At 44.5% G+C, this 27733-nt stretch overlaps 1 protein-coding gene across 4 annotated transcripts in view; it reads left to right on the forward strand.

The window, feature by feature from the left end:
* LZTS3 (leucine zipper tumor suppressor family member 3) overlaps nucleotides 1–27733 on the forward strand; it is a 94983-nt gene that overhangs the window by 13246 nt on the left and 54004 nt on the right. The window lies entirely within an intron of this gene.

Below are 27733 nucleotides of genomic sequence, written 5' to 3' on the forward strand. Positions count from 1 at the left end.
GAGAGATAGGGATGGGCTCCATATCCATCAATTATTATTATTATTTGAAACACAACAAGATGAATCCACAGCAGACACTCTGCTTGCTGTTGTTGTTGTTGTTGTTGTTATTATTATTATTATTATTGGGAGATAGGGATGGGCTCCATATCCATCAATTATTATTATTATTTGAAACACAACAAGATGAATCCACAGCAGACACTCTGCTTGCTGTTGTTGTTGTTGTTGTTGTTATTATTATTATTATTGTTATTGGGAGATAGAGATGGGCTCCACATCCATCAATAATAATAATAATAATAATAATAATTATTATTATTATTATTATAGGCATGGACTCCACATCCATCAATTATTATTATTATTATTATTATTATTGGGAGATATGGCTGGAACCCTTTATGGTTAGCAGGAGAGGTATTATGCATTATAATTATTATTGTTATTTTATATATATTGTCGAAGGCTATTATTATTGTTAATAATAATAACAACAACAACAATAATAATAGCCTTCGACTATATATAAAAATAACAATAATAATTAATAATGCATAATACCTCTCCTGCTAACCATAGAGGGTTCCAGCCATATCTCCCAATAATAATAATAATAATAATAATAATAATAATAATAATAATAGGGGAGAGGGATGGAACCCTCTATGCTCAAGCGGAGAGGCATTATTATTATTATTATTATTATTATTATTTGAAACACAAGATGAGTCCACAGCAGACAAGATCACTCGGCTGGCTGTTGTACTGGATCACACGTCGGACACTTCCCAAGTGTCTAGGACTGTGTGATGTATCGGCGAATAATGCGTGCAGATCCCAGTAAGGTGGCCTTCTGCAACTGGCAGATTATTATTATTATTATTATTATTATGCTGTGTAATTTCAAATCTGTGGTTGAATGTATCTGCAAATCTAGCAAGGGGTGCTTGACCCCTACAAAGCCCATATTCGTGCCAGGTCGAGATGTCCCTCTCCTTGTGGATATTTGATGTGATATGTTTGGTTGGTTTTTAAAAATTGGTATGATCCTAACTGATGTTGTTATGGTTTCTTGTTCTTGAAGGAGGGATGGCAATTGAGTTCTTCAGGTCACGGCGGTGGCCGGGAGAGCTTATGCACAATTAAAACTTGTGCACCAGTTGCGCCCATACCTTGGGAAGTCTGATCTGGCCACAGTGGTCCACGCTCTTGTTACATTCCGAATAGACTACTGTAACACACTCTACGTGGGGTTGCCCTTGAAGACTGTTCGGAAACTTCAATTGGTCCAGTGAGCAGCAGCCAGACTACTCACCAGAGCATCATACAGGGAGCACACCACCCCCCTGTTGTGCCAGCTCCACTGGCTGCCGGTTCAGTTCCGAGCACAATTCAAGGTGCTGGTTTTGACCTACAAAACCCTGTACGGTTCCGGTCCAGTGTATCTGTCTGAACGTATCTCCCTCTACGTCCCACCCCGGCATCTGAGATCATCTGGGGAGGCCCTGCTCTCGACCCCACTGCTATCACAAATGAGGTTGGTGGGGACGAGGAGCAGGACCTTCTCAGTGGTGGCCCCTCACCTGTGGAACTCACTCCGGGAGAAATTAGGGCATCAACATCCCTCCTCTCCTTCAGGAGGAAAATAAAGACGTGGCCGTTGGACAATCTGACAACTAGATAAGGACAATCAAACGACTAGGACTGACAGGACTGACAATGTGGAATTGGAATTTGGACTATGAGATAGCGAACGCTGACTGTCTATGAGGAGTAATTGGGTTTGTATTGTTTTATTGGTTTTATTGGTTTTAGGGTTGTAATGCAGGGATTGTTGTTTAACTGTTTAACTGTTTCAACTGTTTAATTGATGTTATTTTGTGTTACTACTGTTATGTGATGCTGGTATCGAATTGTGCCTTTGTAAGCTGCCCTGAGTCCCCTTCGGGGTGAGAAGGGCGGGGTAGAAGAAACCAAAATAAATAAATAAATAAATAAGATGGAGACAAGTTGGAACAGATTAAGTATGAAGGTGACAAGAAGCATGGAGGACAAAATGTATGAAGAAGAGTTGAAGGGGTTGATTATGTTTAACTTGGAGATGGGAGAGAGTAGACAGCAGAAGTCTTCTTGTTCTTGAAGGAGGGATGGGAATTGAGTTCTTCAATGTAGGAAGGATACGAATTGGAGCAGATCAAGAATGGAGGTGGTGAGAAGTATGGAGGACAGGAAGGGTTGAAGGGGTTGATTATGTTTAACTTGGAGATGAGAGAGAGGAGAAAGTAGAAGAGAAGACCAAGGACAATGGTTTGAAGGTATAGGAGGGTAGATTTCAACCAAATATTAGATGGAACGTCTTCTTGTGAAAGGAGGGAGGGGAATTGAGTTCTTCAATGTACGAAGGAGACAAGTTGGAGCATATGAGCTATGGAGGTGATGAGAAGTATGGAGAGGACAAAACTTATGAAGAAGGGTTGAAGGGGTTTAGTATGTTCAACTTGGAAATGAGAAAAAGGAGAAGATAGAAGGGAAGACCAAGTGCAATGGTTTGAAGGCCCAGGAGGAAAATTTTCAACCAGATATTAGAAGGAATGTCTTCTTGTTCTTGAAGGAGGGGTGGGAATTGAGTTCTTCAATGTAAGAAGGAGACAAGTTGGAGCATATGAGCTATGGAGGTGATGAGAAGTATGGAGAGGACAAAACATATAAAGAAGGATTGAAGAGGTTGGGTATGTTCAACTTGAAGATGAGAGAGAGGAGAGGGCAAAAGGTAGAACTGGCTGCAATGGTTTGAAAGTATAGGAGGGGAGATTTCAACCAAATAATAGAAGGAACATCTTCTTGTTCTTGAAGGAGGGATGGGAATTGAGTTCTGCGGTGTAAGAAGGATACAAGTTGGAGCAGGTCAAGTATGGAAGTGGTGAGAAGTATGGATGACAAAACATATGAAGAACAGTTGAAGGAGTTGAGTATGTTCAATTTGGAGACGAGAGAGAGGAAAAGGAAGAAATGAAGACCAAGTGCAATGTTTTGAAAGTATAGGAGGGTAAATTCCAACCAAACATTAGAAGAAATGTCTTCTTGTTATTGAAGGAAGGGTGGAAATTGAGTTCTTCTATGTAAGAAGGATACAAGTTGGAGCAGATCAGTTGGAGCAGATCAAGTATGGAGAGGACAAAACATATGAAGAACAGTTGAAGGAGTTGAGTATATTCAACTTGAAGACGAGAGAGAGGAAAAGGCAGAAAGGAAGACCAAGTGCCATGGTTTGAAAGTATAGGAGGGTAGATTCCAACCAAATATTAGAAGAAATGTCTTCTTGTTCTTGAAGGAGGGATGGAAATTGAGTTCATCAGTGTAAGAAGGAGACAAGTTGAAGCAGATCAAGTATGAAGGTGATGAGAAGTATGGAGAGGACAAAACATATGAAGAATGGTTGAAGGAGTTGAAGTATGTTAAACTTGGAGACGAGAGAGAGGAAAAGGCAGAAGGGAAGACCAAGTGCAATGGTTTGAAAGTATAGGAGGGTAGATTTCAACTGAATAATAGAAGGAACATCTTCTTGTTCTTGAAGGAGGGATGGAAATTGAGTTCTTCGGTGTAAGAAGGAGACAAATTGAAGCAAATCAAGTATGGAGATGGAGAGAAGTATGGAGAGGACAAAACATATGAAGAATGGTTGAAGGAGTATGTTCAACTTGGAGATGAGAGAGAGGAAAAGGCAGAAAAGAAGGCCAACTGCAATGGTTTGAAAGTATAGGAGGGTAGATTCCAATCAAACATTAGAAGAAATGTCTTCTTGTCCTTGGAGGAGGGCTGAAAAATTGAATTCTTTGGTGTAAGAAGGAGACAAGTTGAAGCAGGTGATGAGAAGTATGGAGAGGACAAAACAAATGAAGAAGGGTTGAAAGGGTTGAGTATGTTCAACTTGGAGATGAGACAGAGAGGAGAAGGCAGAAGGGAGGACCAAGTACAATGGTTTGAAGAATAGGAGGGTCCATTTCAACCCAATATTAGAAGGAACCAAGCATGGTTCAGCAATGGAACCAGTTGCATGGAGAGATGGTAAGGTCATCTTCAAAAACAAAGGCCATGAAAGCCTTTGACAGTACAACTCTTGTCTGCTTGACACAGGTATGAATTTGCAATTGGCAAGCTTGATTAGCATTGATTGGCTTTGCAGCTTCAGAGCCTGGGTGCTTCCTGCCTGGGGGGAATCCTTTGTTAGGAGGTGTTAACCGGCCCTGATTGTTTCCTGTCTGGAATTCAAGAGCATCCAACAAATGCTCCATTCAGCAAAGGAAAAGAGGGATCCTCTCACTTCTGCAGGAGTCTACCGTATACGATGCAGCTGTGGACAAGTCTCCATATTTATTTATTTATTTATTTATTTATTTACTATATTTGTATACCACTCTTCTCAGCCCTCGGGTGACTCAGAGCAGTTAACAATAGAAAAATTCAATGCTCAAAAACATCATAAAACAGTTAAAAACAATAGCATAATAAACAGTCAATATAAATCAATTAAACATCTCATTAGCGTCTCATGGTTCAAAACAAGATCCAATCGCATCATCCAATTGTTCCGTATTCCTGTGTTCGTTACACTGCCTATTCAAATGCCTGCTCGAACAACCAGGTCTTCCTCCAAAATGTCAACAGGGAGGGGGCCGATCTAATATCTGTAGGAAGGGTGTTCCACAGCCGAGGGGCCACCACTGAGAAGGCCCTGTCTATCGTCCCCGCCAAAATTACTCGTGACGCAGGCGGGATCGAGAGCAGGGCCTCCCCAGACGATCTTAACGTCCTAGCTGGTTCATAGGAGAAGATGTGTTTGGACAGGTAAGTTGGGCCAGAACCGTTTAGGGCTTTATAGACTAAAGCCAGCACTTTGAATTATACCCGGTTGTTCTGTCGCGCGATGGGCCTGTAATTAATTGACTTTAAAAACAGGACATGCAACCTTTGCCCAGTGGGAAGCCAGGGGCCCAAGGAGAAGTTCTCAGAGGTTTCCACCACAAAGAGTCTTCAGATGGCTTGAGAAGTACAACAAAGTCTTTTATTAATGAACAATCAAACAGGAACTTCTCTTGACTTCAGTAAAGTTAAGCAAATAATTCTAAGCTTTTAGGGAACTGGTGAATTCCTAAACTTGCCCACGAAGGACAGGCAACTATCTTCAATAACTTCTTCTTTAAAGGAAAATCCCCTTTTTAACTTCTCCCAGGCTGACTGAAATCCAACCCTCACTGATGTGGGCTCTGCTACCGGGCCGAACTGCTTCTTGAACGCTGAGTGGACCTACCAGCAAGGCATTGGATGTTCTCCAGCTGGAGTTCTTTAGTCTTTAAGGCTGTTTTCCTGGGAATTCTTAAAGCCGTGGGAATGCTTCCCTGGAGCTCTTAAAGCTGTGGAAATGCTTCCCTGGAGTTCTTAAAGGTTGAAACTTTTGTACACACATCCTATACATAAGCTAACCTGGCTGAGACTAACCAACAAAATGGCTCACTTCCCTTCCCAATTACTCTGAGCAAGGGGCAGGACCAAAACTTAACAATGATAGACAGGTGGCCTGCCCTATGACTGCAGCCAAAAGAAGCCACCTATCTGCAGAGTCCCTGAAACTTAGGACTACAAACAAACATTCAATGCAAAGCAAACAAAATTGGAGCTCCTGGCACAGCTGTTCCAGAACACCAGTAGCAAACTGGCAGCCAGTGGAGCTGGCGCAACAGAGGAGTTGTATGCTCTCTGAGCGCTGCTCCCGTTAGTAACCTGGCTGCTGACTGTTGGACCATTTGAAGCTTCCAGACAGTCTTCAAGGGCAACCCCACATAGAGAGCGTTGCAGTAGTCTATACGGGATGTAACCAGAGCAGGATGTAATCACATAGGGACCACCAAATGCAGCAGCATTGCCCAAACACAAATCAAGGAACATGAAAGGTGCTGTAGATTACTTCAACCAGAGAAGTCAGCCATAGTAGAACACCTGATGACCCAACCTGGACATACCATATTGTTTGGGAACACAGAAATGCTGGACCATTCTAATTACTACCATGACCGACCACACAGAGAAGTAGTTGAAATCCACAAGCATGTGGACTATTTCAACAGAAAGGAGGAAACCATGAAATGGAACACAAAAAACAACACGCAAACACAGTGGAACTCCAGACAAGAAATAATCGGGGACAGCTAATCACCCACCCCCACCCCCAACAAAACCATGAAAAGGAAGAAAATCAAGCTACCACTTTTTTAAAAAAAAAAAACTCTAAAATCAGGACAGTAAATAAAGAGCAATACTCAAAATGCAGGGGGATTCCAGAGAGGAAACAATCAGGGCCAGCTAACACCTTCCAACAAAGGATTCCCCCAGCAGGAAGCAGCTATTATCATTGGACTTATGCTCCAAAGTGTTTCCTTGAATTAAATTAGGGATATAGAAGAAAAGTCGTAACTGGAACACAGAAAAGTGGGGGGGAGAGACTTTCCTAAGCCTGCTTTTTTAATTCTGACCTTCCTTGATTGCACTGAGCTGGCTGGCTGCAAATATGTGTTGCTTTCGGAGTGGAATTTTAGCAGCAGATTAAAAGATTACTACGAAGCCAGCCTGGATTTGGTGCCATACTACCAGGCAAAAACTATTTAGAGAAGGGCTTTTTTTGGTCATTATGAGCTTTCTGGACTGACCTTAGTGGTTGCTTGAAAACGAACGTGACAACGAGAACCCAGAAAGTGCAGGAAGACACAATCCAAGCACTCCCGACAGATGGCCATCAAGATTTCAAATATTGAAACATGCTTCCTGTATCACCTCTTTTGCTTCTCTTTTCCAGGCAAAATTCTGCCTCTCATAGGGATTTATAGTTCCATCTAGACCAATGTTTCTGAACATGGGGGTCAGGACCCCTGAGGGTCCCGACCCCTTCAAGGAGTGTCAGAGGGGTCTCCAAAGACCAAAAGTATTTTCTGTTGGTCATGGGGGTTCTGTGTGGGAAGTTTGGCCCAATTCTGCCGTTGGTGGGGTTCAGAATGCTCTTCGATTGTAGGTGAACTATAAATCCCAGCTACTACAACTCCCAAATGTCAAGATCTATTTTCCCCAAACTCCACCAGTGTTGACATTTGGACATATTGAGTATTCGTGCCAACTTTGGTCCAGATCTATCATTGATTGAGTCCACAGTGCTCTATGGATGTAGGTGAACTACAACTCCAAAACCCAAGGTCAATGTCCATCAAACCCATCCAGTATTTTCTGTTAGCCATGGCAGTTCTGTGTGTCAAGTTTGTTTCAATTCCATCGTTGGTGGGGTTCAGAATGCTCTTTGATTGTAGGTGAACTATAAATCCCAGCAACTACAACTCCCAAATATGAAGGTCTATTTGCCCCAAACTCCACCAGTGTCCATATTTGGGGATATTGAGTATTCATGTCAAGTTCAGTTCAGATCCATCATTGTTTGAGTCCACAATGCTCTCTGGATGTAGGTGAACTGCAACTCCAAAACTCAACGTCAATGGCCACCAAGCACTTCCAGTATTTTCTATTGGTTCTGTGTGCCAAGTTTGGTTCAATTCCCTCGTTGGTGGAGATCAGAATGCTCTTTGATTGTAGGTGAACTATAAATCTCAGCAACTAGAATTCCCAAATGTCAAGGTCTATTTTCCCACCAGTTTTCACACTTGGGCATATGGAGTATTTATGCCAATTATTGTTTGAGTCCACAGTACTCTCTGGATGTAGGTGAACTACAACTCCCTAATGTCAAGGTCTATTTTCCCCAAGCTCCACCAGTGTTCACATTTGGGCATACTAAGTATTTGGGCCAAGTTTGTCCAAATCCATCATTGTTTAAGTCCACAGTGCTCTCTGGATGTAGGCGAACTACAACTCCAAAACTCAAAGTCAATGCCTACCAAACCCTTCCAGTATTTTCTGTTGGTCACGAGAGTTCTCTGTGCCAAGTTTGGTTCAATTCCATCATTGGTGGAGTTCAGAATGCTCTTTGATTGTAGGTGAACTATACATCCAAGCAACTACAACTCCCAATCGGATATTTGTGCCAAATTTGGTCCAGTGAATGAAAATAAATCCTGCATATCAGATATTTACATGACTATTCATAACAGTAGCAAAATTACAGTTGTGAAGTTGCAATGAAAATAATGTTATGGTTGGGGGTCACCACAACATGTGGAACTGAATTAAGGGGTCGCAGCATTGGGAAGGTTGAGAACCACTTATGTCCTTGGGCCACCTTCCAGCTTCTTGAATTGCTTTGATAGGAGAGGACACAGGGTTATTATTCCAGATGAAAAGGTCTGACCAAAGCAGAAGACCATGAGTTCCCTCAATGTAGACACTATTTTGATGCAACTTAGAATCACATTGACTTTTTTAGCTGCCTTATCACACTATTTTGAATGTATGGGAGCTGGTTTTACTCCTCAGATTGAAGCAAATGCTTCTAGTTTTGGGGACTGAAAGGGTTGCTCAGCGAAGGTTGGACATGTGGGTAAAAATCCTGGCGAATGAGGTATCTTTCCATGCCAGGTGTGCACCTGTGCTGCAGGTGATGCAAGGCATGGGGACACCTGTGCCGCATGGCAATGCCAACACCACCATCTGCAACCCCTTGGATCCTGTTTTCGCTCTGCAGGGACTTGGCAAAGAAGGGGGAAATCTGTTGCTCAGTCCTGTAACTTGGAGCTCCTTCACCTTTTTGGGAAGGAAGAGCATCAGAACAAAATAGTCTCCCGAAAAATCTCCATATTTCATATCCAGTATGAATCCATTTGGAAACTGAGCACTGAATCATGTTGGAAGACCTAAACATTCATAGAAATGGGTGCTCCTGGGTAGAAAAAAAATGCAATTTCATTATTATGGACCATTATTATGAACTAGCCATCCCCTGCCATGCATTGCTGTGGCCCAGTCTGTGTATATGTGTTTTGTGTGTGTACATATTTGGTTTTGTGTACGTATTGTAATGTGTGTGTGTGTGTGTTTTGCTTTTTAAGTCTTATCTGCTGTGTGTTTTTTGTTTTTGTTTTTATGAGTGATGGTCACTCGTTGGCCTGATAGGTGTCTTGTGTCCAAATTTGGTGTCAATTCGCCCAATAGTTTTTGAGTTATGTTAACCCCACAAACGAACATTACATTTTTATTTATATAGACTAGCCATCCCCTGCCACACGTTGCTGTGGCCCTCTCTGGTGGTCATGGGGGTTCTGTGGGGGAGGTTTGGCCCAATTCTATCGTTGGTGAGGTTCAGAATGCTCTGTGATTGTACGTGAACTGCAAATCCCAGCAACTACAACTCCCAAATGTCAAGATTCTATTTTCCCCAAACTCCACCAGTGTTCACATTTGGGCATATTGAGTATTCGTATGGAGTTTGGTCCAGATCCATCATTGTTTGAGTCCACAGTGATCTCTGGATGTAGGTGAACCACAACTCCAAAACCAAAGGACACTGCCCACCAAACCCTTCCAGTATTTTCTGTTGCTCATGGGAGAACTGTGTGCCATGTTTGGTTCAATTGCTCCATGGATGGAGAATGTGTGGACACACAGGTTCAACACACACACACACACACATATATATATATACATACATACATACATGCATGCATGCATACATAAATCCATACACACGTCCCCTGCCAAGCATTGCTGTGGCCCACATGGGGGTTCTGTGTGGGACGTTTGGCCCAATTCTATCATTGGTGGGGTTCAAAATGCTCTGTGATTGTAGGTGAACTATAAATCCCAGCAACGATAACTCCCAAATGTCAAGATTCTATTTTCCCGAAACTCCACCAGTGTTCACATTTGGGCATACTGAGTATTTGTATGGAGTTTGGTCCAGATCCATCATTGTTTGAGTGCACAGTGATCTCTGGATGTAGGTGAACTACAACTCCAAAACCAAAGGACACTGCCCACCAAAACCTTCCAGTATTTTCTGTTGCTCATGGGAGAACTGTGTGCCATGTTTGGTTCAATTGCATCGTTGGTGGGGTTCAGAATGCTCTTTGATTGTAGGTGAACTATAAATCCCAGCAAGTACAACTCCCAAATGACAAAATAATTTTTTTGAGTGAAGGGTATACATTGGGTTGTTAGGTGTCTTGTGTCCAAATTTGGTGTCAATTCGCCCAGTGGTTTTTGAGCTCTGTTATCCCACAAACGAACATTACATTTTATTTATATAGATGGATTGGAAAGGGCAATGATAAGCAAAATGCTCAAATCTTGATCAAACAGAGAATTAGCAAAATCACGTAACTTACAAAGAGGAACTAGACAAGGATGCCCACTTTCTCCATTGTTGTTTCTAATGGTGATAGAGCAGGCATGGGCAAACTTGGGCCCTCCAGGTGTTTTGGACTTCAAATCCCACAATTCCTGCCTTTCGTATTTCCTATTCTCAGACTGCAACTCCCAGCAATCCTCCAGATAGATTAGATAGAGATACATATGTAAGTAGATAGATTGATCAGGAGGACTGCTGGAAGTTGCAGTCCAAGAATAGGTAGAGAAGGAAGAACAAGGGAAGGAAGGGAAGAAGAAGAGAAGGAAGGAAGGAAAGAGAGAAGGAAAGAAAAAAAGGGAAGGAAGGAGGGACAGAAAGAAAGAAGGAGAGAAAGAGGAAGGGAAGGTTGGTCACAACAATGCGTGGCGCGTTCAGCTAATCTCACAATAAAAGTTAAAACCAGTTAAAATTATATAATCCATGTCTTCCACTTCAACCTTACTGATATCAAGATATACTACGTCCACCGCATTCCCTTCATCTACTAAAATAATTATCTGCTCCTATATAGGAGCCTTTTGGAGTTCTCGGTCTATCACAGGCATGGGCAAACTGTGGCCCTCCCTCCAGGTGTTTTGGACTTCAAATCCCACAATTCCTGCCTTTCGTATTTCCAGCAATCCTCCAGATAGGTAGATTAGATAGAGATAGGTAGGTAGGTAGGTAGATCAATCAGGAGGACTGCTGGAAGTTGCAGTCCAAGAATAGGTAGAGAAGGAAGATTGGAGAGAAAGAAGAAGGGAAGGAAAAGCGGGGGAAGGAAAGGAAGAAGAAGAGAAGGAAGGAAGGAGAGAAGAAAAATGGAAGTTGAGACAGAAAGAAAGAAGGAGAGAAAGAGGAAGGGAAGGCTGGTCACAGCAACACGTGGCGGGTACAGCTAGTCACACAATAAAAGTTCATATAAAACTAGTTAAAATTATATAGTCCATGTCTTCCAGTTCGACCTTGTCGAAGACCTTACTGATGTCAAGATATGCTACATCCACAGCATTCCCTTCATCTACTAAAATAATGATCTGCTCCTATATAGGAGCTTTTTGGAGTTCTTGGTCTATCACAGGCATGGGCAAACTGTGGCCCTCCCTCTAGATGTTTTGGACTTCAAATTCCACAATTCCTGTCTTTCGTATTTCCTATTCCCAGACTGCAACTCCCAGCAATCCAGATAGATAGATTCGATAGAGATAAGTAGGTAGGTAGGTAGGTAGGTAGGTAGATCAGGAGGACTGCTGGAAGTTGCAATAGGTAGAGAAGGAAGAATGGGGAGAAAAAAGAAGGGAAGGAAAAGTGGGGGAAGGAAGGGAAGAAGAAGAGATGGAAGGAAGGAGAGAAGAAAAAGGGAAGGAAGGAGAGATAGATAGAAAGAAAGAAAGAAAGAAAGAGAGAGAGAGAGAGAGAGGAAGGGAAGGCTGGTCACAGCAACACGTGGCGGGTACAGCTAGTCACACAATAAAAGTTCATATAAAACCAGTTAAAATTATATAGTCCATGCCTTCCAGTTCAACCTTGTCGAAGACCTTACTGATATCAAGATATGCTACATCCACAGCATTCCCTTCATCTACTAAAATAATGATCTGCTCCTATATAGGAGCCTTTTGGAGTTCTCGGTCTATCACAGGCATGGGCAAATTTTGGCCCTCCCTCCAGGTGTTTTGGACTTCAAATCCCACAATTGCTGCATTTCGTATTTCCTATTCCCAGACTGCAACTCCCAGCAATCCAGATAGATAGATTAGATAGAGATAAGTAGGTAGGTAGGTAGGTAGGTAGGTAGATCGATCAGGAGGACTGCTGGAAGTTGCAATAGGTAGAGAAGGAAGAATGGGGAGAAAAAAGAAGGGAAGGAAAAGCAGGGGAAGGAAGGGAAGAAGAAGAGATGGAAGGAAGGAGAGAAGAAAAAGGGAAGGAAGGAGAGATAGATAGAAAGAAAGAAAGAAAGAAAGAGAGAGAGAGAGAGAGAGGAAGGGAAGGCTGGTCACAGCAACACGTGGCGGGTACAGCTAGTCACACAATAAAAGTTCATATAAAACCAGTTAAAATTATATAGTCCATGCCTTCCAGTTCAACCTTGTCGAAGACCTTACTGATATCAAGATATGCTACATCCACAGCATTCCCTTCATCTACTAAAATAATGATCTGCTCCTATATAGGAGCCTTTTGGAGTTCTTGGTCTATCACAGGCATGGGCAAACTTTGGCCCTCCTTCTAGGTGTTTTGGACCTAGAAGAGAAGGAAGGAAGGAGAGAAGGGAAGGAAGTTGAGACATAAAGAAAGAAGGAGAGAAAGAGGAAGGGAAGGCTGGTCACAGTAACGCGTGGCGGGTACAGCTAGTCACACAATAAAAGTTCATATAAAACTAGTTAAAATTATATAGCTCATGTCTTCCAGTTCAACCTTGTCGAAGACCTTACTGATATCAAGATATACTACATTCACCGCATTCCCTTCATCTACTAAAATAATGATCTGCTCCTATATAGGAGCTTTTTGGAGTTCTCGGTCTATCACAGGCATGGGCAAATTTTGGCCCTCCCTCTAGGTGTTTTGGACTTCAACTCCCACAATTCCTAACAGCCAGTAGGCTGTTAGGAATTGTGGGAGATGAAGTCCAAAACACCTGGAGGAAGGACCAAAGTTTGCCCATGCCTGGTCTAGCATTTCTGGAGTGTTGTACCATAGAAAGTCTTTTCTGGATAGATCCACCTGTCTTTTTGTTATTTCTGTGTATCCTTGCTCGGCCTCCGCTCCCTGCTATCCTCATTTGCTCAGTTTCTCCCCCCTGCCTTTCAAGCTGCCTGAGGACTGACTGTGTTTGGAGGAATCTGGAGCAGAGGGGGGGACGCTGTGCAATGCGAGGGAGGAAGGGATGAGGTTAAAGCAACCTGACATCTTGGCGGCTGTGCCTTGGAAGCCTTGCCTTTGACACAGCTCTTGAGCTGGAGCTCTTGGCCTGGGAGAACGATATGTGTGCGAGTGCATGTGTGTGCGCACACGCATGGAGAAAAGGCCGTTTCCCCGAGATGTCGGCTCCTTCCATAGAAGAGCGCACTTTTGTGCAGCCAAATTGAGACGTCGGGCAGAGCGCCAGTTCGGCTGCCAACGGCAGCAAAGAGAGAGTTTCACTGTTTATGATTAGATTTCAATTACACTCTACTTAGAAAATACAGAAGGAGACGAGGAGGGATTCTGTGGTCTCCGCCTTGGCCTGACAGCTTCCATTGAGACCTTTGGCATGGAAAGCGTAACAGGCAGGTACAAAGGTATGTAGGATACCAGATCATCCATGAGAGAAAGATCCAATGCTGATGAATATATATGTGTGGGTTGAACATCCGTTACCCTACTCCAAAATTGTGTAACTGGGTGGTTGGGATAGCACCATACTTTGCTTTCTGATGCATATACAAAGATAATACAAGTTGAGCACCCCTTACCTTTACCCTGACTGGCACAACCTGGGGATCACAACCAGACACAGTGAAGCTATGCTTTGCAGCGCACCCAAATACCTGGGAGTCACTCTGGACCGTGCTCTGACCTACAAGAAGCACTGCCTGAACATCAAGCAAAAAGTGGGTGCTAGAAACAATATCATACGAAAGCTGACTGGCACAACCTGGGGATCACAACCAGACACAGTGAAGACATCTGCCCTTGCGCTATGCTACTCTGCTGCTGAGTACACATGCCCAGTGTGGAACACATGTCACCACACTAAAACAGTGGATGTGGATCTTAATGAGACATGCCGCATCATCACAGGATGCCTGTGTCCTACACCACTGGAGAAATTACACTGTTTAGCTGGTATTGCACCACCTGACATCCACCGGGAAGTAGCAACCAATAGTGAAAGGACCAAGGCAGTGGCATCTCCGGCCCACTCCCTGTTTGGGTATCAGCCAGCACGTCAACGACTTAAATCAAGAAATAGTTTTCTAAGATATACTGGAACACCTCAGCAAGCGAGAGTCCAAAAGTGGCAGGCTCAAACCCGGAACCTCAATCAATGGCTGATACCAAATGAGAGACTCTCCCCTGGGCACACAGAAGACTGGGCGACTTGGAAGGCGCTGAACAGACTGCGCTCTGGCACCACGAGATGCAGAGCCAACCTTCAGAAATGGGGCCACAAAGTGGAATCCACCACATGCGAGTGTGGAGGAGAGCAAACCACTGACCACCTGCTGCAATGCAACTTGAGCCCTGCCACATGCACAATGGAGGACCTTTGTATAGCAACACCAGAGGCACTCCAAGCAGCCAGATACTGGTCAAAGGACGTTTAATCAACTACCAAGTTTGCAAACTTTGTGTTTTGTTTGTTTGCTTGTTTGTTTTTTAATGCAATACAACTGTTTGGTTCGCTCCTGACATGATAAATAAATAAATAAACACGAAATTCCAAGATATTCCAAAATACAACATATTCCAAGATTGTGCACATTAGTGGCTGAGATAGCACCACTCTTTGCTTTTCTGATGGTTCTGTATATACAAAGATAATACAAGTTGAGCTTTCCTTTCCTGGAATTCCAAAATCCAACATATTCCAAAATTTGTGTTGTTGAAGGCTTTCATGACCACAATCACTGGGTTGCTGTGAGTCTTCCGGGCTGTCTAGCCATGTTCCAGAAGCATTCTCTTCTGATGTTTTGTCCACATCTATGGCAGGCATCATCAGAGGTTGTGAGCTCTGTTGGAAACTAGGCAAGTGAGATTTCTATATATCTGTGGAATAATGTCCAGGGTGAGAGAAAGAACTTTTGTCTATTTGAGGCAATTGTGAAGTTTGGGCTGCTTACCTCCAGCTTATCGTTGCCATGGACCTTTCTTTCCAAACTATAACTCCATCTCTTCTTCTCAACGTGTTGATTTTCAGCTTCTCTGCAGGCTGGGAATTGCTTTTCTGGGGTGCATTACAGGCCTGTGATGATTCCATGTTGTCCAACATTGCCGTCTGTTCTTCTGGAGCAGATTTCGAAGGGGGCGGCTTCACGGCACATGTTCAGCAGAGCTGCTCAGAATCAGGCCAACGCTTTCCGTTCCTTTACAACATTATTCCTTGGACCAGAGGCCTAAATCCATCTTATGTCGGGATCTCTCTTGCAAGAACAAGAGACTGCAAGATTTTCTTTCCTCGTCTTCTATGACAAGAGTTTGTTGTTCATTCGTTCAGTCGTCTCTGACTCTTCGTGACCTCATGGACCAGCCCACGCCATAGCTCCCTGTCGGCCGTCACCACCCCCAGCTCCTTCAAGGTCAGTCCAGTCACTTCAAGGATGCCATCCATCCATCTTGCCCTTGGTCGGCCCCTCTTCCTTTTACCTTCCACTTTCCCCAGCATAATTGTCTTCTCTAGGCTTTGCTGTCTCCTCATGATGTGGCCAAAGGAGTTCAACTTTGACAAGAGTATCAGACTCATTTTCATGGAGGGAAACATCTGCCTTATTATGGTTGCCTTCAAAGGGCAGTTGAATCCATGGATGGAGAATGTGTGGACACAGAGGTTCAACATATATATATACACACACACACACACACATATATACACACACACACATATACATACATACATCCATACACACTAGCCGTCCCCTGCCACACATTGCTGTGGCCCACATTGGGGGTCCTGTGCGGGAGGTTTGGCCCAATTCTATCATTGGTGCGGTTCAAAATGCTCTGTGATTGTAGGTGAACTATAAATCCCAGCAACTACAACTCCCAAATGTCGATTCTATTTTCCCCAAACTCCCCCAGTGTTCAGATTTGGGCATATTGTGTATTCATGTAGAGTTTGGTCCAGATCCATCATTGATTGAGTCCACAGTGATCTCTGGATGTAGGTGAACTACAACTCCAAAACCAAAGGATACTGCCCAACAAACCCTTCCAGTATTTTCCATTGGTCATGGGAGTCCTGTGTGCCAAGTTTGGTTCAATTCCATCGTTGGTAGGGTTCAGAGTGCTCTTTGATTGTAGATGAACCATAAATCCCAGTAACTACAACTCCCAAATGACAAAATCAATTTTTTTGAGTGAAGGACATACATTAGCTTGTCAGGTGTCTTGTGTCCAAATTTGGTGTCAATTCCTCCAGTCGTTTTTGAGTTCTGTTACTCCCACATACGAACATTACATTTTTATTTATATAGATACCCACATACATACACACACACACATACACATAGTAATCGATGCTCTTTAGTTTTGACCCAGTTTGGTCCCCAGATATTACTGAACAGCAACAAGTCCTGTTGGGTTGCAATTCCCACCAACTCCATTCGGAGTGGGGTTGATGGGAATTGCAACCCAACAGTACTTGTGGCTCTGAAGTTTGGGAAAGTTTAAATGACATATTAAAGTCAGATCTCTTATGCACAAGCCTTGTATCTCAATCCAAATACCACCTTTCTTACTAAATAAGAAACTGCAGCCTTCCAGATGTGCCTGTATCCTAACTCCCATCAATTCTAGTCATGATGTCTAATGATTTATTTATTTATCATATCAGTAGTGCACCAAGAATGCCCTTGCGATGTATTTAAATACACAGAGTTTAAGAACTTGGCATTACAGTATACTAAGTGTCTTTTGACCAGAAACTGACCACTTGGAGTGCCTCTGGTCTCGCTGTGAGAAGGCTCTCCACTGTGCATGTGACAGGGCTAAGGCTGCATTCTAGTAGGTGGTCTATGGTTTGCTCTTCTCTAGACTCGCATGTTGAGGACTCCACTTTGTGGCCCCATTTCTTAAGGTTGGCTCTTCATCTCGTGGTGCCAGAGTGCAGTCTGTTCAGCGCCTTCCAAGTTGGCCAGTCTTTTGTGTGCCTGGGAGGAGTCTCTCATTCTGTATTAGCCATGACTTGAGGTTCCGGGATTTAACCTGCCACTTTTGGACTCTCGCTTGCTGAAGTGTTCCTGTGCGCATCTCTGTAGATCTTAGAAAGCTATTTCTTGATTTAAGATGTTGGCATACTGGGTGATATCTGAACAGCGGATGGGCTGGAGATGTCACTGCCTTGGTCACTGCCTTGGCTGCTACTTCCCGGCAGATGTCAGGTGGTGAAATACTTGCTAAATAGTATAATTTATCCAGGGGTGTAGGGCATAGACATCCTGTGATAATGCAGTATGTCTCATTAAGAGCCACATCTACTGTTTTCGTGTGGTGAAATGTGTGAGATGTGTTCCGCACTAGGCATGCATACTCAGTAGCAGATTAGCAAAGCGCAAGGGCAGATGTCTTCACTGTGTCTGGTTGTGATCCCCAGGTTGTGCTAGTCAGCTTTCGTATAATATTGTTTCTAGCGCCCACTTTTTGCTTGGTATTCAGGCAAGGTCAGAGAATGGTCCAGGGTAACTCCCAGGTATTTGGCTGTGCTGCAATACTACGGTGGGATTCCTTCCCAGGTAATAGAAGCAACTTGCAGCAAGTCTAATGGTGAGGAACATAGTATTTGCAGCACAGCATCTAGATCAGACATGGACAAACTTGGACCCTCCAGGTGTTTTGGACTTCAACTCCCACAATTCCTAACAGCCTCAGGCCCTTTTCTTTTCCCCCTCACCTGCTTAAGCGACTGAAAAGGAAAGGGCCTGAGGCTGTTAGGAATTGTGGGAGTTGAAGTCCAGGGTCTCCTCCGTCACTCTGTTCCGCCGTTGCACTCTCTGGCTGTTGCTCCGAACCGCTCTTGAGTGCTGCCCGGTCTGTTGACAGAGTCACTTCATTGGAGTTGATCTTGTTTGCTCATTAGCTGATTGCAGTAATTTTCGAACGAATTACCCCAGGATGACAGAAAGTTCAAGCAAATCTCCGGCGGCCGGTGACTCATGTGAATGAGCGCAGAGGGAAATCCCTCTTTGTGTTTCCAGCTTGGGAGAAAGACACAAAAGAAACGAGAAAACGTTCTATGTATCATAAGAATCCCTGGTACTCTTGTGGAGAGGCATCCCCAGAAAACACATTTTGCAGAAAATAAACAATACAAAGAGATATCATGGTCCCATGGTGTCCATTCTGCTTTGTTCAGACCTCACCTGGAATAATAATCCTCTGTCCAGTTGTGGATGGCCATCTGTCTGGAGAGCTTTGATTGTATCTTCCTGCATGGCAAGGGATGGCTCTTGTGGTCTCTTCCAATGTTATGATTCTATGCTCAAGGCCCATTATATACAATGGTGTAGATAAATGAAGGGTCCAAGTTTGCCCATCTGAACATTAGGAAGAACTTCCTGACTGTGAGAGCCGTTAAGCAGTGGAACTCTCTGCCCCAGAGTGTGGTGGAGGCTCCTTCTTTGGAAGCTTTTAAACAGAGGCTGGATGGCCATCTGTCAGGGGTGCTTTGAATGCAATATTCCTGCTTCTTGGCAGGGGGTTGGACTGGATGGCCCATGAGGTCTCTTCCAACTCTAGGATTCTACGATGTCTCATGTTTTAGTGCAGCCTGAGACTGATGGGTTCACTGATGATTTAGAGGAGATTGTGAGATTTCCTATGAGAATTCCTTGGGCACAAAGTGGTGAAGATTCAAGTCAGGGACATGATGGTTCTCTCTGGGAGAAACCTGACTCAGAAAGTGCAGGGTTTCAAGGTCAGTCAGGGGAGCCAGAAACTGCAACATTAGATAAGAAGTTGGGCGAAGAGTTAAGTGATATGGAAAGCTCCCAGGGAAAAACACCTGGAGCTATGCAGATCAATAAAAGTCTTTGTTTACAAATTAGAGCAGAAAATAGGTAGCACTGGTCAGAGCGATTATGTGGGAAAGCTGGAGAGAAAATTCATGGGGAAAGGAATGACTTCATGGGTGCCTATTAATTAGCAAGTTTTTTTTTTTACCTAAGAGTTAGTTCAAACAATATAGTGTTCAAGTGAGAAGCTATGCCTGAGTTCTCGTTCTTGTTTCAAATCTAGCCTTGGGTTTGGACTTTAACTGCACTGAACTGCATTATAGAAGTCTACATTGACCATATAATGCAGATTCAAATTGCATTAGATGGCAATGTAGACCGGGCCTATGTTCCCAGCAACTTGGGTTGAGCTTTCAGTTTCCATAGACTTTGATAGATTTCTGCTGCCAACATTTTTAAAAATGTTTTTAGATAATTTTGCATGCATTTTAAGCTGCGAAATCACTGTTTCCCAAAGAACAGAAAACATGACTCATACAATTCTATAAATAATGCATATGCAAAAGGGTGCTTGGTCTATAGCAGGTATGGGCAAACCCAGGCCCGTGGGCTGGATGCGGCCCCTTGGGCTCTTTTCTCAGGTCCCTCTCGTTCTCACCTTCCTATCCTTCCTTCCTTCCTTCTCTCTTTCCTTCCTCCTTCCCTCCCTCCCTATTTCTCCTTCCCTTTCACCCTTTCGTCGTTCCTTCTTTCCGTCCTTCCTTATTTCTTTCTTTCCTCCTTCCCTCTCTCCTTCCCTTCCACTCTTTCATTTTTCCTTCCTTCCCTCTCTCCCTCTTTCTCTTTCCGTCCTTCTTTTCCTTTTGTCTTTCCTTCCTTCTCTCTTTCGTCCCTCCCTATCCTTCCTCTTTCTACCATTCCATCCTTCCTTCCTTCTCTCTTTCCTTTCGCCTTTCCTCCCTCCCTATTTCTCCTTTCCTTTCAACCTTTCGTCGTTCCTTCCTTCCGTCCTTCCTTATTTCTTTCTTTCCTCCTTCCCTCTCTCCTTCCCTTCCACTCTTTCATTTTTCCTTCCTTCCCTCTCTCCCTCTTTCTCTTTCCGTCCTTCTTTTCCTTTTGTCTTTCCTTCCTTCTCTCTTTCGTCCCTCCCTATCCTTCCTCTTTCTACCATTCCATCCTTCCTTCCTTCTCTCTTTCCTTTCGCCTTTCCTCCCTCCCTATTTCTCCTTTCCTTTCAACCTTTCGTCGTTCCTTCCTTCCGTCCTTCCTTATTTCTTTCTTTCCTCCTTCCCTCTCTCCTTCCCTTCCACTCTTTCATTTTTCCTTCCTTCCCTCTCTCCCTCTTTCTCTTTCCGTCCTTCTTTTCCTTTTGTCTTTCCTTCCTTCTCTCTTTCGTCCCTCCCTATCCTTCCTCTTTCTACCATTCCATCCTTCCTTCCTTCTCTCTTTCCTTTCGCCTTTCCTCCCTCCCTATTTCTCCTTTCCTTTCAACCTTTCGTCGTTCCTTCCTTCCGTCCTTCCTTATTTCTTTCTTTCCTCCTTCCCTCTCTCCTTCCCTTCCACTCTTTCATTTTTCCTTCCTTCCCTCTCTCCCTCTTTCTCTTTCCGTCCTTCTTTTCCTTTTGTCTTTCCTTCCTTCTCTCTTTCGTCCCTCCCTATCCTTCCTCTTTCTACCATTCCATCCTTCCTTCCTTCTCTCTTTCCTTTCGCCTTTCCTCCCTCCCTATTTCTCCTTTCCTTTCAACCTTTCGTCGTTCCTTCCTTCCGTCCTTCCTTATTTCTTTCTTTCCTCCTTCCCTCTCTCCTTCCCTTCCACTCTTTCATTTTTCCTTCCTTCCCTCTCTCCCTCTTTCTCTTTCCGTCCTTCTTTTCCTTTTGTCTTTCCTTCCTTCTCTCTTTCGTTCCTCCCTATCCTTCCTCTTTCTACCATTCCCATCTACCATTTCATCCTTCCTTCCTTCTCTCTTTCCTTTCGCCTTTCCTCCCTCCCTATTTCTCCTTTCCTTTCAACCTTTCGTCGTTCCTTCCTTCCGTCCTTCCTTATTTCTTTCTTTCCTCCTTCCCTCTCTCCTTCCCTTCCACTCTTTCATTTTTCCTTCCTTCCCTCTCTCCCTCTTTCTCTTTCCGTCCTTCTTTTCCTTTTGTCTTTCCTTCCTTCTCTCTTTCGTCCCTCCCTATCCTTCCTCTTTCTACCATTCCCATCTACCATTTCATCCTTCCTTCCTTCTCTTTTTCCTTTCGCCTTTCCTCCCTCCCTATTTCTCCTTTCCTTTCAACCTTTCGTCATTCCTTCCTTCCGTCCTTCCTTATTTCTTTCTTTCCTCCTTCCCTCTCTCCTTCCCTTCCACTCTTTCATTTTTCCTTCCTTCCCTCTCTCCCTCTTTCTCTTTCCGTCCTTCTTTTCCTTTTGTCTTTCCTTCCTTCTCTCTTTCGTCCCTCCCTATCCTTCCTCTTTCTACCATTCCCATCTACCATTTCATCCTTCCTTCCTTCTCTCTTTCCTTCCTCCTTCCCTCCCTCCCTATTTCTCCTTCCCTTTCACCCTTTCGTCGTTCCTTCCTTCCTTCCGTCCTTCCTTATTTCTTTCTTTCCTCCTTTCCTCTCTCCTTCCCTTCCACTCTTTTACTTTTCCTTCCTTCCCTCTCTCCCTCTTTCTCTTTCCGTCCTTCTTTTCCTTTTGTCTTTCCTTCCTTCTCTCTTTTCCCTGTCCTTCCTCTTTCTCCCTCCATTCCCATCTACCATTTCATCCTTCCTTCTCTCTTTCCCTCCCTTCTCCCCCTTTGTCTTTCCCTCCCACCCTTTCCTCCTTCCTTCCTTCCTTCAGCCCCCCGCCCCGAAATTCTCAGGGTGGTCCACGAGAAGGCCTTATTGGTGCATTATTTAAACTGTTGTGTTTATTCATATCATGATCTGATCACCATGCTCAATATATCCCATATGCATGGGGGTGTTGGGGTAACAATACAAAAGGTTTGCTAGGGTAGACCCTCTTTCACTCAGACTCAGCCCCCCCCCCCCCCCGAATCAAACTCAGCCCCTCGTGAATTCAAATCCTGGCTACGGGCCTGGCTGAACCATAGGGAAGGCTGAGCGAAGGGAGAGAGGTGCTTTTGAACTGTTGTGCTGGAGGAAAATTCTGAGAGTGCCTTGGATTGCGAGAAGATCCATCCAAGGAAAACATCTTTATCATGTTAATGTGCATGGCTGCAAATGGAACCGGATGGAGTGGAATTCTGTTAAGGATCCAATCTAGAGCAAATGTAAAAAGGGGATTTTGGAATGTATTAACAGCTAATGCCAGCTGACAATAACAATATTTTGTCTAGGATGGTCATTTGTAGGGGTTGCAGTGTTCTGTTGAAGTTGGATCCAAAGCACGTGAAAGTACTGCAGATCCCATCATCCGTGGTCAAGAAGGCAGAATGGGGTTGAACGAGGGGGGCATTAAAGAAGCAACCCCCCTTTCCCTCAGATGAGGATTTCCACAAATTGGGTAAACGTATCATTTTAAACCTGAAAACAACTAATGCCATCACATTACAGAATTGGCCATTTTGCCCATCTGTCTCTGGATCATTCCCTAAAAATCCACTTCCCAACCAGCTCCTGAAATGTATGAAAAGATGGCTGTTCTCAACGCTTTAGACATGGAAAGAATGCTCTACCCTACACTTGAACCCAACGTAGTGTGATGAACCACATTTTAAGTGTAGAACTCAGTAGAATTTAATTTTTTTTTGTCGTGTCAGGAGCGACTTGAGAAACTTCAAGTCGCTTCTGGCGTGAGAGAATTGGCCGTCTGCAAGGATGTTGCCCAGGGGACGCCCAGATGTTTTGATGTTTTATCATACTTGTGGGAGGCTTCTCTCATGTCCCTGCATGAGGAGCTGGAGCTGACAGAGGGAGCTCATCCACACTCTCCCTGGATTCGAACCTGCGACCTGTCGGTCTTCAGTCCTGCCGGTACAGGGGTTTAATGTGACGAAGTGTATACCCTCATTGTGGTGCAGCTGGCTGAGTGTCAGCTGCATTAAGATCACTCTGACCAAAAGGTCATGAGTTCGAAGCCAGCCTGGGTTGGAGTGGGTTTCTAGCCAATTGTGTAGCCTGTTGTCGACCTTTGCAACCCGAAAGACAGTTGCATCTGTCAAGTAGGAAAATTAGGTACCACCTTAAAGTGTGGGGAGGCTAAAATTAACTGATTTATGAGGCCATAAAGAAGACTCCAGCAAAGCATTCCAGCGGGGAAGCATGCGGGGAATGCGGAAGTGCTTCATCAGTGTCGCAGATGGACGATGAAAGCGACAGCTCCCCTGGCGGCCAGAAAAAGTTAAATAGCCTCTGTGTATGTCTGTATATGTTTGTATGTCAAAAAATTGGCATTGAATGTTTGCCATATATGTGTAGTGTACACTGTAATCCTCCCTGAGTCCCCTGTGGGGTGAGAAGGGTGGAATATAAAAGCTGTAAATAAATAAATAAATATAAATTCTCTTGAGGTTTTAAAACAGAGACGCCTCTGTCAGGAGGGCTTGGATTGTGCCTCCCTGCATGGCAGTAAGGGTTGGACTAGACGGCCTTTGGGGGTTTTCATCCAATTCTAGGATTCTGTGCAATGATTATTACAAAAGTAAACAGCTGTTTGCTCTTTCACAAAATCCTATGCGTGTCCCCACCCCAGTACTTGTCTTTGTCCCATTTCCAAATCTGTGCTGCATTAAACAAGAGAGAAAAGCAGGCTTTGGGAGTGACACCGTGTTCGGAAACGGGTGTTCAGGTGGCAGGCCATTTTGGTGACGGCTCCAAAGTAGGTCACACCCTGCCCTTCAGGTGGATTGTACCTATAATGCAGCCTCCATCTTCTTCTAACACAAACGAAGAGCATGTTTTGCAACTGGGTGCCCTCCGTGCTTGATGGCAGGTCTAGCAGAAAGCCTGAAAGCGACAAATCTACCTGCTTGCCACAGGTTGCGTGGAACATTTGCCTACCTTTCCGTTCTTTGCATTTCTAATCCACCCTCTGCTTCCTGAGCTGTCGCTGTTTGGAGTTGGGAGAAAGAGAGAGTATGTGCACAAGCGTGTTTTTAAAGGAGTTTATTTTTGTTCCCACCTGTCTCCCTCCGCAAGCATCTGCATTTTGACATGCAGTCTGCAATCCTGAATTATTCACAGCCCCGGCATCTATATTTCAAAAGTGCGCACTCGTATTTGGGTGCTGTGTTCTCTCTTAACGTCTCTGCACCTGAGCGCAGAAGCGTTTGGTATAAAGATCGGATTGATTGGTTTGGGGGGTGGAGGAAAAAATAGGGATGCAGCCTTGGGGATGTGGTCCCTTTTTGGAACCAGCTAGGGCAGGTATAGGCAAACTTGGGCCCTCCAGGTGTTTTGGATTCCAATTCCCACAATTCCTAACAGCCGGTAGGCTGTTAGGAATTGTGGGAGTTGGAGTCCAAAACACCTGGAGGGCCCAAGTTTGCCTGTGCCTGAGCTAGGGTGTTAAGATTGGCTGGGGAGGCCCTGCTCTTGGTCCCGCCTGCATCACAAGCACGTTTGGCGGGGACGATAAACAGGGCCTTCTCAGTGGTGGCCCCTTGGCTGTGGAACGCCCTTCCTACAGATATTAGATCGGCCCCCTCCCTGTTGACATTTTGGAGGAAAGTGAAGACCTGGTTGTTCGAGCAGGCATTTGAATAGGCAGTGTAACGAACATAGGAATACGGAACAATTGGATGATGAGACTGGATTTCAATCTTAACATGTTTGTGATATTTTATTGATTTATATTGACTGTATGCTACTGTTTTAATTGTTGTGCAGGTACAGCTGTGCCAGGAGCTCCAATTTTGTTTGCTTTGCATTGAATGTTTGTTGTAGTCCTAAGTTTCAGGGACTCTACAGATAGGTGGCTTCTTTTGGCTGCAATCATAGGGCAAGCCACCTGTCAATTATAGTTAGGTTCCCTGGTCCCGCTCCTTTTTGGGTTTTTGGAGGGTATAGGAGCCTCTTTGGGTCCAGTCCACACAGAGAAGGCTTTCATGCAGGACATAATACCAAGAGCTCCTGTAGCAAGCTTCGTCTTGTACAGCTTGGCTGGGGAGATATACAGCCCACAGCTTGGCCGGGGTTACACAGCCCTACAGTTCCTTCACGGAAACCTGAATTCATTTCCCCCTGGAAGTCTACAAAGCTCTGCTTGGTAAGGGTCACTCGTGGAAGCCAGAGCAGTTGGTACCGGGTGCAGGGGCTCCACGCCAACAGAGGCAAAGACAGACTGCCCAGATTAGAAGTTGAGGATTTCCCCATTAGTTACAGTTATGAAGATAATGCCTGTTCCCTGTGGACAAGATTGAGAGAGAGCCAATAGACTGTTAAGAAAGCCTTAAAGTACCTGTTTGTTTTCATTAATAAAGAACTTCGTTGAACCTTTAAGCAATCTAAAGACTCTGTTTAAGGAAATCCAAGGGCCTTTAATCTGAGGCAGCCCCGGCGTCCCGTTGGGCACACAGAATTTATGTCCTGTCTACAGTCTTATGCACAGGCCCAGCGTGCGACAGCATAATTGTTTTAACAGTTTTATGATAGAATCATAGAATCAAAGAGTTGGAAGAGACCTCCTGGGCCATCCAGTCCAACCCCTTTCTGCCCAGAAGCAGGAATATTGCATTTAAATCACCCCTGACAGATGGCCATCCAGCCTCTGTTTAAAAGCTTCCAAAGAAGGAGCCTTTGGGTGTTTTTGAGCATTGAATCTTGCTGTTGTTAACCGCTCTGAGTCGCCCAAGGACTGAGAAGAGCGATATACTAATATAGTAAATAAATAAATAGTTTCTTACCTAAGTGTAAGCAGGTGGATATGTTCACAGAAGCGGATAGACAGTTTTGTCCAATGTGGAAGTCATAGAATCATCGAATCCTAGAGTTGGAAGAGACCTGGTGGGCCGTCCAGTCCAACTCCATTCTGCCAAGAAGCAGGAAAATTGCATTCAAAGCACCCCTGACAGATGGCCATCCAGCCTCTGTTTAAAAGCTTCCAAAGAAGGCACCTCCACCACACTCCAGGGCAGAGAGTTCCACTGCTGAACGGCTCTCACAGTCAGGAAGTTCTTCCTCATGTTCAGATGGAATCTCCTCTCTTGTAGTTTGAAGCCATTGTTCCACATCCTAGTCTCCAAGGAAGCAGAAAACAAGCTTGCTCCCTCCTCCCTGTGGCTTCCTCTCACATATTTATACATGGCTATCATATCTCCTCTCAGCCTTCTCTTCTTCAGGTTAAACATGCCCAGCTCTTTAAGTCGCTCCTCATAGGGCTTGTTCTCCAGACCCTTAAGTTGCCCTTCTCTGGACACATTCCAGCTTGTCAATCTCTCTCTTGAATTGTGGTGCCCAGAATTGGACACAGTATTCCAGTTGTGGTCTAACCAAAGTAGAATAGAGCATGGGGAGCATGACTTCCCTAGATCTTAACACTAGACTCCTATTGCTGCAGGCCAAAATCCCGTTGGCTTTTTTTTGCCGCCGCATCACATTGTTGGCTCATGTTTAACTTGCTGTCCACGAGGACTCCAAGATCTTTTTCACTTGCAACATTGCATAGTTGTGCATTTTCACTCTGCCTTGGTCCTTTCACTATTGGCTGCTACTTCCCGGCGGATGTCAGGTGGTGCAATACCGGCTAAGCAGTGTAATTTCTCCAGTGGTGTGGGGCGCAGACACCCCGTGATAATGTGGCATGTCTCATTAAGAGCCACATCCACTTGTTTTAGTGTGGTGAGATGTGTTCCACACTGGGCATGCATACTCAGCAGCAGAGTAGCATAGCGCAAGGGCAGATGTCTTCACTGTGTCTGGTTGTGATCCCCAGGTTGTGCCAGTCAGCTTTCGTATGATGTTGTTTCTAGCACCCACTTTTTGCTTGATGTTCAGGCAGTGCTTCTTGTAGGTCAGAGCACGGTCCAGAGTGACTCCCAGGTATCCGGGTGTGCTGCAATGCTCCAGTGGGATTCCTTCCCAGGTAATCCTCAGAGCTCGGGATGCTTGTCTGTTCTTAAGGTGAAAAGCACATGTCTGTGTTTTAGATGGATTAGGGATCAGCCGGTTTTCCCTGTCATAGGCAGTAAGAGCACCTAGAGCTTCGGAGAGCTTCTGTTCAACCATCTCAAAGCTCCCTGCTTGAGTGGTGATGGCACGATCATCAGCATAGATGAAACTCTCTGTCCCTTCTGGTAGTGGCTGGTCATTTGTGTAGATGTTGAACATGGATGGAGCAAACACGCTCCGCTGAGGCAGGCCGTTCTTCTGTTTCCGCCATCTGCTTCTCTGGCCCTGGAACTCAACAAAGAAGCTCCTGTTTTGTAGCAGGTTTCCTATGAGGCGGGTGAGGTGGTAGTCCTTTGTGATATTATACATTTTTCTCAGGAGGAGGCGGTGGTTTACGGTATCATAAGCCGCTGACAGGTCTATGAAGACAGCTCCGGTGATCGGCTGCCTTTCAAAGCCATTTTCTATGTGCTGAGTCAGGTTCAGCGCTTGCGATGTGCAGCTTTTGCCTTTCCTGAAGCCAGCTTGCTGTGGGATCAGACATGGGTCTATTTTTTCCATAATTCTATGCAAAATAAGTCTCTCCAGAATTTTGTAGAGGTGGCACAACAGGGAGATTGGTCTGTAGCTTTTTGGGTCATTACGGTCTTTGCCTGGCTTTAAGATGGCGATGACTCTTCCTTTCCTCCAGATTTTGGGGATCTGAGTTGTTCAATGGTGG

The sequence above is a fragment of the Anolis sagrei genome, chromosome 5 (genome assembly GCF_037176765.1).
Source record: "Anolis sagrei isolate rAnoSag1 chromosome 5, rAnoSag1.mat, whole genome shotgun sequence".
NCBI classification, from domain to species: Eukaryota; Metazoa; Chordata; class Lepidosauria; order Squamata; family Dactyloidae; genus Anolis; species Anolis sagrei.